General features: G+C 42.4%; 1 protein-coding gene across 1 annotated transcript in view; it reads right to left on the bottom strand.

Moving 5' to 3' along the window:
- Positions 1-10,097, bottom strand: part of CCNH (cyclin H) — a 264,197-nt gene that overhangs the window by 23,516 nt on the left and 230,584 nt on the right. The window lies entirely within an intron of this gene.

Genomic DNA, 10,097 nt, shown 5'->3' with positions numbered 1-10,097 from the left:
GAGGCAAGTGGAGGGGGAGAGAGATGAGGGAGTGAGGGAGACAGGAAGAAAGGAAGAGACAGGTAGAGAGGGTGGGAAGGAGGGAGAGAGTGAGGGAGAAAGGGAACAGAGAGAAAGGGATATTGGGGGAGAGGGAAGGAAGCAGGGAGAGGGGAAGGGAGGCATGGAAGGAGGAGGGAGGAAGAGAAGGATGCAGGGAGGATGGGAGGGAAGCAGGAAGGGGACAAGGGGAATGAAGGGAGGGAGAGAAGGAGAGGTATCGAGAGAAGGAGGCTAGGACAGAGGGAGGGAGAGAGGCAGGAAGGGAGAGGGAGAGAGGCAGGGAGAGAGGGAAGCAGGTGGGATGGAGGGAGGGACAGATGGCAGACAGGTACCCTGTGGGAGTTGCTGATGAACGTGTTGATCAAGGCTGTAACACATCTATTTCTTTCAAGAATGATCCAGCCCGATCTTAGATTGAGATAGGGAACAGTTGTTTGCTCTCCCAGTCTTGAAACCAGTTGCTGAGCTCTCTTCAGAAATGTAGAATCACAGAGTGGTTTGTGTTGAAAAGGGAAAGTAAAGCCCATCCAGTTCCAGCCCCCTGCCATGGGCCAGGACACCTCCCACTGGATCAGGATTCTCAAAGCCTCATCCAACCTGGCCTTGAACACCTCCAGGGACAGGACGTCCACAGCTTCTCTGGGCAACTTGTGCCAGTGCCTCACCACCCACACAGGAAAACATTCATTTCTAATATCTAATCTCCCCTCTTTCCGCTTTAAATCATTCTCCCTTGTCCTATCCCTGATCAAGAGCCCCTCTCCAGCTTTCCTGTAGCCTCTTCAGTACTGGATGGCTGCTCTAAGGTCTCCCTGGAGCTTTCTCTTCTCCAGGCTTAACAACCCCAACTCTCTCAGCCTGTCCTCATATGGGAAGTTATCCAGCTCTTGGATCATCTTTGTAGCCCTTCTTTGGAATCACTCTGACAGGTCCATATCCTTCCTGTGCTGAAGACTCCAGAACTGAATGCAGAATTCTAGATGAAGTCTCAAGAGAGCAGAGTAAAGGGGCAGATACCCATCTCTCAACCTCCTGGTCACACCTCCTGCTCACCCCGTTTAAATGTCACCCAGGTTATAGTTGGCTCGTGTGGCTGTCAGTGCACATTGCTGGCTCATGTGGACATTCTCATCCAGCAGCAAACTAAGTCCCTCTCTTTAGGGCTGCTTCCATTCCATTCCCCACCCAGCCTGTAACTGTTAGGACTGGAATCAGTTTCTGAACAGCGAGAGGTGCCTGAGCTGTGGCATGCTGCAGCAATGAACCTGCACTTGCATCTGCAGACAATGAAAAGTGAGCAGGATGGAATACATACTCACATTTTAGTCTTCCCAGCTTCTCTACAGAATTTCCAGATGGATTTATTTATTTATTTATTTATTTATTTTCACCCAGGAGTGACTGGCAGCTGGAAATGTTAATAGGATCATAGAGTGTCCTGAGTTGGAAGGGACCCACAAGGATCATCGAGTCCAGCTCCTGTCTCTGCATAGAGCAACCCTCACATTCACACCATGTGTCTGGGGGTTTTAAACCAATGCTTGTTGACCATTTTCAGGACTGGTACCATAACTGCTTCCCTGGGGAGCTGTTTGAATGCACCAACAAGCTCTGATTGAAGAATCTTTTCCTAAAACCTCCACCCTAACCCTCACCTGGCACATCTTCCTGCCATTCCCTCAGGTCCTATCATTGGTCACCAGAGAGAAGAGATCACAGAATCACAGAATCACTAGATTATAAAAGACCCACAGGATCAGCAAGTCCAATCATTCCTATCAACCACAAAACCATACCCCTCAGTACCTCATCCACCCGTCCCTCGTCCACCTTTAGTGAAGGTGACTCCACCACCTCTGTGGGCAGCCTTTGCCAGTGCCCAATGACCCTTTCTGTGAAAATTTTTTTCCTGATATCCAGCCTGAACCTCCCCTGGTGGAGCTTGAGGCCATTCCCTCTTCTCCTGTCCCCTGTCACTTGGGAGAAGAGGCCAGCACCCTCCTCTCTACAACCTCCTTTCAGGTAGTTGTAGAGACCAATGAGGTCTCCCCTCAGCCTCCTCTTCTCAAGGTTAAACAACCCCAGCTCCCTCAACCACTCCTCCTAAGACTTGTTCTCCAGTCCCTTCACTAGCTTCGTTGCTCTTCTCTGGACTCGCTCCAGAGCCTCAACACCTTTCTTGTGGTGAGGGGCCCAGAACTGAACACAGGATTCGAGGAGCGGTCTCACCAGTGCCGAGTACAGAGGGAGAATAACCTCAGATCAGCACCTGCACCTCCTTCTCCCTTGTGAGGAAGCTGTAGACAATAAAATGAGGTCTCCCTTCATTCTCCATTTCTGCAGGCTGAACAGACCAAATGACTTTAGCTGCTCCTCATACAGCTTCCCCTCTAAACCCTTTACCAACTTCATGGCCCTCCTCTGGACACTCTCCAGTAACTTTAGATCCTTTTTATCCTGTATCATTTTTATACTGTTGCCCATATTTTTGCTGTAATTACCAGATTTCTGATGTGCTTGGAATAAAGGCTCTGAGTGGTGTGTAACACTTGTATAAAGACAATAGTCTGTAAAAACCAATCAGATGTTTCCATGCACTATCCAATGCAGTGGCACAGCAGTCAAGTTTAATGGATGTCTGCCTGGCCAAATACTGACAAAGTGAAGTTCAAAGTCATTCTCATTCTTTATTCGGGTTGGAAATCTGGAGTTTCCATGTTAAATGACAATATTATATTTTTTCTAGATTATTTTTTTCAGAAAATACATTGAGGACATGAATTGATTTAATAATTGCAAGTGCAAGGAGCCTTTCACATCTACGTATCTACACACTTACATGCTCACTAGGAACTGAAGCAGCCACAAGTGATTATTTTACATACTACTGAACAAACACATGTGCAATGGCTACTGCATGTTACAGGGTAAACATGCAAATTTTACTGTGTCTAGACAGAAATTACACAAAGTAAGGTTTTAAAAGGATTCAGTTACAAGTCTGAAATATACATTGATTATGCCTTCTCATACTGCCGGAAATTCAGTGGATGCATACACAGTTTGCATCTTCTTTCCAAGGAAAGTAGTGCCAATCTGGTTATATTCAGTCTAACTGAACACATCTCTGTCATTAAAGAATAATTTTAAGAGACTGAAAATGCAAGAGACCCTGTCCATCTGGGTTCTGTTTAAAAACTTGATCCTGTCCTGCATGACAATATTTAGCTGGAAAATAAGGCAATTTTCACTTCCAGAAATGCATACATGAGTGTTCAGTAAAGTATATAAAACTTTCCCACCTACCAGCTATAAAATATCCACCAGCCAGGATTCAGTATTTGTTTTAATTACCCATGCTTACTGTTCTGCTGATACAGAATCACAGAATCATAGAATAATTAGGGTTGGAAGGAACCATAAAGATCATTTAGTTCCAATCCCCCTGCCATCAGCAGGGACACCTCCCACCAGATCAGGCTGCCCAAGGCTCCATTCCACCTGGCCTTGAACACCTCCAGGGATGGGGCAGCCACAGCTTCCCTGGACAACCTGTGCCGTTGCTTCTCCGCTCTCATGGTGAAGAAATTCTTCCTTATGTCTAGACTAAGTCCACCCCTCTCCAGTCTATACCATTGCCCCTCATCTTATCACTACAAGGCTTTGTAAACAGTCCTTCCCCTGCTTTCTTTTAGCCCCCTTCAGGTAGTGGAAGGTCACTATAAGGTCTCCTTGGAGCCTTCTCTTCTCCAGGCTGAACAACCCCAACTCTCTCAGCCTATCCTCGTATGGGAGATGCTCCAGCCCTCTGATCATCCTTGTAGCCCTCCTCTGGATCACTTCCAACAGCTCTATATCCTTCTTCTGCTGAGGATTCTAGAACTGGACATGACACTCCAGAAGAGGTCTCACAAGAGAGGAGCAGACGGCCAGAATCCCCTCCTTCGACCTGCTGGCCACACTTCTTTTGATGCAGCCCAGGATACAGTTGGCCTTCTGGGCTGTGAGCACACATGGCTGGCTCAAGTCAAGCTTCTCATCAACAAGCACCCCCAATAAGTTATGCATACAGTCATTAATGCTGTTATAGTAGAGGCATACAGGGTGAACAATTTTATGGCCCAGTCATTACCTGGCTTGAATAAGGTCTAGTTTTCCATGAGAAAAGTTTTCTAATTCACTACTTAATGAATTCTATTTCTTTTCTGTGACTTAATTTGGTTTCCAGTTCTTAATCCGTTCTTTATTTTAGTTGACTGCAGTTCTAACATTCCATATATTTTTTAAATATTGCATGAGTAGTGGTTTTGTTGATTAGTGGTGTCTTAAATGGGCTACATTTTTCCATTACGGCAAGATAGGGTTATCTGTATTAACAAAATGGGCTGTAGCAAGTTCTTATCTTTATATTGCTGTCTACAATGAATGTATTTGAATATGAATTACTCATTTACTATGCACAATGCATGGCTGATATTTTAGTAAGCTAGCTAGATTCAACCTTATTTAAAAAACAGAAAACTTGACTAACAGCATTAGATTTATGCAATGGCAAGGAAGCAGTGCTCAGATTCATCCACAATCTGAATGAGCTGATGCACCTCCACTGCAGCTCACTGTTGCCTGCCTGTATCTCAGGTCAAAGAACAAGGAAGGAGATGGACCCAGACATGCAGAGCAGGGGCCACTCCTCCCTCCCTCACTGTCCCAGGTCTTGCACGAAGAGGAACACAACTGCCATATCCCTGTGCACACATGAAGGTAAAAGCTGATACTTGCTTCTTTTTACCTTGCAATCCATCTGTCCCTACCAAGCAACACTTACCTGCATCTTAACTCCACTCATATTTTATTATACCACCTTAGACCTTTTTGCATTTTAAATTCCCTCTGTTACCCCAGCAGCTCCACAATCAGCCTTTTCACTTGTAGTTTATTTTTTCTTCTGTAAGCTTTTAAGGCTTTTTGATTAGCTGCCTGTGCTTGGATGGTACTGCCCCATACAGGAAAATGTGTCTGATGAAAGTAGATCTCAGACAATGAGTCCTTCCTATTTTCTGTTTTATTAAGTATCAATGTGAGACACAAACTTGGGAAGAAACGCTTTTCTAAGCATCATCAGCTGGGTGTAAGTTAGATTCACTGACCTTTCATGAGCCTTTCAATCATAGATTTCCTGTATCGGCAGAAGATCAGGCTGCTTTTAATTAAGTTGAAGAGCTATGGCACCATCACAAATGTGAGGCTCTTAGCCTACCTAGAAAATCCAGCATAGTATTTTTTGCTGCACAGAAAAAAATAGAGGGTGTGATGCATGACACAGGGAAAATATCCAAAGATCCACATTGCATTGGCCTAAAGCAAAGATTAACTTTTTACCCAGTCTGAACAACAGAAGTATGTGAGAACAGTTGTAACACGTTTCTTTGGCACTTCACATTGCAAGTAATGTGTGATTGGTCCTCGTACAGGATAAAGAAAACGTAACTCCTACTAGAAATTCAGTTCCTGGTCTCCAGCCATGGTGGGGTTTTTTTAAAAGGCTGCCAATATCAAATGTAGAAGCTCAGCATGTGACAAAGTCATAACAAAGGAAGCATAATCACAGTGAACACACCTCTTGGGTGCTACATGCAACAACACACTGTAAATGAATTTGTTGAAAACTACTGAAGTAGCAAGGATTTTAAGTGAAGGCCAAATTCCCTTAGCCCAATTCTGGAACATTTTTGTCTGTATCAAGTCTCCCTTTTAACAAGTCCATTTGCATTCTGCTCAGACACAAGGCTCTCCCTGCTCCATGGGACCTTCCTTTCCTGAAGCAGAAGTGAACAAGGTCATCTGATCAGTAGCCTCTGGATAGCTTTATTTGTTTGTTTGTTTTCAGCAGTTAAGCAGCACTTCTGTCAAGAGCTAGGACGGATAAGGTGAGAGAGATGGAAGCTCATAATATGTCTACTTTAAAAATAGAGGCAGATTGATGGTTGGGATTCAGTACTCTAAAATGTAAACTTCTTGGTATATAAAGAATTACAATTTCTATAAGACAAAACTAGTTCAGTATTCTAACATTTGGATGAAGGTTTATCAGTTTCTCAGTTCAAAGTTTCAGAAATATATTTTCTGCCAGATTAATTTTACTTGTTTATTGCAGTCTGCCTGAAAACTGTTATAAAGTCATCTTCTGAGAATGAAACACAATATTGACCTGAACCTTCTAATATTACACATTCCCTGAAGTATTCTGTTGAAATTTACAATAAAATAATTTCTACAGTAAGCCCTAGAGAAGAATATTTTCTGCTCTGGTGTTACCCTCTCTATCAGTGAGAAAAATGTAAATGGTGAGGTATGTTCTGCAGTTAATGGTTTTGTGCTTGGAAAATCCATAGTGAGCAGGTAGCTTTAAGATCCGAAACAGCTGATAGATTTCTCTACAATTCAAAATGCTCTTTGGCATAGCAGCCACATGAAATTCACAAAACATCTGCAATAGGAAGGAAGTTGAGGAGAAGGGAACAGCCATACTGCTATACTTCGTAAACTGGCAGGCACAAATACACTGCCTTTCTGTGCACTTTCATTGATTTGATATTATTGCCGTGCTCCTCAATTCCCCTGTGATATTTCAGAATTATTCTTGTCTCACACCCAGATCACTGCTTTTATTCCCTTAGAGAGCATGTCACAGGTCATATGGCTAAAAGTGGCTATAAATTGAAGAGGGGCAGATTTAGACTAGACATAAGGAGGAATTTCTTCACTGCGAGAGTGATGAGACACTGGCACAGGTTGCCCAGGGAAGCTGTGGATGCCGCATCCCTGGAGGTGTTCAAGGCCAGGTTGGATGGCTCTTTGAGCACCGTGATCTAGTGAGAGGTGTCCCTGCTCATGGCCGGGTGGTTGGAATTAGATGATCTGTAATGTCCCTTCCAGCTCAGACCATTCTGTGATTCTATTATTGTTAAAGCAAAAAAAATCTTTGTTAGATTTCACCTCTTGTCCTACACACCTTCATGAAGCTACCTTCTCATAGCAACGTAACCACATTATCACACAGCTAAGCACAGAGACTTTGGTTTTGCAGTCCTGGCTTTGCAGTCCCAGCTGAACTTTGTTGACTTTAATATATCTGGCTAGATCTGCACTGTATTTTAAAACCCTTGGACACTGGGCTTACAGCCAGGTTCACTTGCTATCTCTGCTACGTACCCGAGATAGCGTCCCTTGCACTGGCTCTGTAGTAATTCTGCTGGTACTGCCAGGGTAGGACTTTAGCAGGTGCATACTTTGCATTTAAGAGTTATGCCAGCTGCAATGTTGTTTTGCCTCAGCACCCCACATTTGGCACAGTCACTTCCATTTATCTTGTCCGCAGGGTCAGTGTATTAACGTTGCACAAAGTCCAGTCTGAGAGACGTCTATATTTCTCCTGCAGTTACCAATAATAGTAATCTGTATATGAAGCAGTGTAGTGTTTGGGCGTTCTGGATGTCAAACTGACCCTGATATCCGGCAACCCGAGCTAATTATCTCACAGCTATGTTGATGCCGTATGTTCAAATGACAGGCAGGTTTTTACAGCAGTATGGATGGAAATAGATGCAACTGGCAAAGAGGTCCTGGAATTTCCTGAAAGAATAAAAGCAGTCTTCATCTGGTCCTTTTTGCTTCCTTGCTATGAAATTATTTAACTTGGAAATTATTTAATACTGATAATGTTTTTAGCTTTTCTTCTAATGCTTTCTGCCCATGTTGCCCCCATTACCAAGAATTATCAGACTGTTTTATTTCTTTATTTTTTAAGACTGCCTGCTAATAATGATAACTCAAAATAAAAAGTATGTTATTGACAGAAATCTCTGTCTACCACCTGATTTTGAATTTTGATTAGTGTTTTAAAGCTCCGCTGCTAACAGTCAATTCTATACGTTGTCACTTAGGCTATATTTTGGTATTCTAAATTCCTTTCAGTTATCACAGTAATTGGAACAGGATAGTAAAGTGTGATAACAGTGAACAAATTGATAAAATATATAAACATAAAAGATAAAACATGCAAAAAATAGAGAGGTTATTCATTGAATAATCATATAATTGTTTTCACTGTGATATTGGAAAATAAAATGTCTTAGATCTTTTTTTCAGATGTGGTAGCTCTCATATTTATACTGATATGAATAATTGCATTCTTCATTATTAGTATTTAATGTGCTGTGGTAATTAATGATCTGATTATCTCTTACCTTTGTCTAAATCACAAAATACAACAGAAAAACTTGTAAAAGTTTAGCAATTATTTCTTCAAGGTCAGGTATTTTCAAAGTATATTTTTAGGGCACAGAATTACTTGGAATTAAAACAGTAGCTGGTCCCAAATTTCATTCAAGTTTCCTTTTAAGATAAGTTTATTACCAAAATGTTTTAAAAACTTGTTAATGTCATTGAACAAATGTATCCTTAGCCAGTCAGACAGAATCTCACCAAATAGGAGAGGGTTTTTTTCATCCCCTGTCTTCAAGCTGGCTAGTAACAGTGGTAGGGATGTTAAGTCATGCCTCGTAGAATCCATTTCGTTGACTGAAGGTTAGTGAACCTGAAAAATTACAGCGTTTGCTTTATGATATAATTGATCTGCACCTCTGGCAGCCACTCTTGCATCATCTTCATGTGCATTAGGTTTTGTGGGTTATTTAATGTTTCTACTTAAGTTTTCATTTTAATCAAGAAATTTTGGGACACCCGTTGACATAGTGAAGACTGTTTTGAGAGTTATCTATACTGTGCCTTTTGCTTGACCCACAGTTTATTTTTACATATTTGATGACTAGCACATATTTGGATTAAATTTACATTAGTCATAGGCTACTCTAGAAAGAACTCTCTATGCAAGTCCTTCTTTGGGTTGTGTAGTTTCTCTCCAGCTCATCAAAACTCTTCCAGTTACTATAATCCTGTCATATATACAGAATTCACTTCATTAGTTTTTTTTAGTTTTGTTTCTAAGGCAGAAATGTTTTATAAACAGTTTCATTGGGGGGATCTGTAGAATTTCAACAATCTCAACAAACCTTTTGCTGTCATACATGGACGAGTTAATGCACTACTCAGCAGGCAATATCTTTTATGTAGTCGCATGTCCGAAGTGGCACCTTTTTCTCTCCATTCATGCTGTTGGTTGTTATCATAAAATGGTTTATGTTGGAAGGGACCTTAAAGTTCATCCAGTTCCACCCCTCCTGCAGGGGCACCTCCCAAGGGATCACATTGCTCAAAGCCCCATCCAACTTGTCCTTGAACACTTCCAGGGAAGGGGCATCCATGACTTCTCTGGGTGACCCGTGCCAGTGTCTCACCAACCTCATCGTGAAAAATGTCTTTCTAACGTCTAATCTAAATCTTCCCCCTTCCAAGTTAAATCCATTCCCCATCATCCTATCACTACATGCCTTGTAAAAACTCCATCCCCAGCTTTCCTGTAGCCCCTTCAGGTACTGGAAGGTCACTATAAGTTCTCCCTGGAGCCTTCTCTTCTCCAGGCTGAACAAGCCCAACTCTCTCAGCCTGTCCTCATAGCAGAGGTGCTCCAGCACAGCTCTCATATCATCTTCATGGCCTCCTCTGGACCTGTTTCAACAGCTCCATATGCTTCTTATGCTGGGGATTCCAGAACTGGGCACAGTACTCCAAGTGTGGTCTCATGAGAGAACAGTAGATGGGGCAAATCACCTCCCTCGATATTTATGTTATGGACATTTCCAGTTTATCTACTTGGTTAGACAAAGATCAAGGGAGCTATCAGACAAGCCTAGGTTCCCCGTGTAACCAGTTTTTCCAAACTGTGAACATGTTTTTTCCTGCAAATGAGCTGTTTATTCACAAATGAGAGGCTGCCAGTTCATCTTGTTCCCAGTTTTGTTGCCATCTCTGCCAGTACACTCTGCATCATCGCATTCTTGCTTTGGCATCCTGCCTTTGTCCCCAGCTATCACGGCTTTTGCATTTTTGCTCAACAGCTGTGTTAAATGTGTACATTTGTGTTCACGTTACTAATA

The sequence above is a fragment of the Phaenicophaeus curvirostris genome, chromosome Z, assembly GCF_032191515.1.
Source record: "Phaenicophaeus curvirostris isolate KB17595 chromosome Z, BPBGC_Pcur_1.0, whole genome shotgun sequence".
Taxonomy (NCBI): domain Eukaryota; kingdom Metazoa; phylum Chordata; class Aves; order Cuculiformes; family Cuculidae; genus Phaenicophaeus; species Phaenicophaeus curvirostris.
The sequence above is the reverse complement of the archived record's forward strand: the minus strand, read 5'-3'. Positions and strand labels throughout refer to the sequence as shown.